This window comes from Apis dorsata, unplaced genomic scaffold (genome assembly GCF_000469605.1).
Source record: "Apis dorsata unplaced genomic scaffold, Apis dorsata 1.3 scaffold_216, whole genome shotgun sequence".
NCBI classification, from domain to species: domain Eukaryota; kingdom Metazoa; phylum Arthropoda; class Insecta; order Hymenoptera; family Apidae; genus Apis; species Apis dorsata.
This window is the reverse complement of record NW_006263499.1, coordinates 80066-80497: the sequence shown is the minus strand read 5'-3', so window position 1 is coordinate 80497 and position 432 is coordinate 80066. Positions and strand designations below refer to the sequence as shown.

The 432-nt window shown below is 47.7% G+C and overlaps 1 protein-coding gene across 3 annotated transcripts in view; it reads left to right on the top strand.

The window, feature by feature from the left end:
* LOC102677923 (myb-like protein Q) overlaps positions 1–432 on the top strand; it is a 204613-nt gene that overhangs the window by 185245 nt on the left and 18936 nt on the right. The gene's annotated exons all lie outside the window — the stretch shown is intronic.

Here is a 432-nt window from a genome sequence, read left to right as displayed (position 1 = left end):
GAGCCGTTGTAATCGTTACGCGGAGCGTAGTTTTCCGCTCTGGAAAGTGTGATTCACGGCCAGTTGGCGGCGCGAAACGCACGACCAATTGAAAAAAAGAAGAGGCGCATTAATTTTGAATTTTTACTTGACGCCCATTGTTCCGTGCCGCGCGCCCATTTCATTTTTCCTCTCTCCCTCCCTCCCTCTCTCTCCCTCTATCTCTCTCCGCCGGTGTTATATCCGTTCCGCGTTGAAAAATGGATTTCACCGGCAGTGCTACCAACTGCCTCGCTAGGAATAGGTATCGTCTACGCTCACGGTGCTCGAAACACCGGGAATTGAAACAGTGTCGGCCATTAGAGATTAATATTTGTGAAATCGTAGGTCACTCTGTCGAGTGATGTATGGTGTATATATGTATGTATATACGTGAAGTTTAAAAATTGCGCG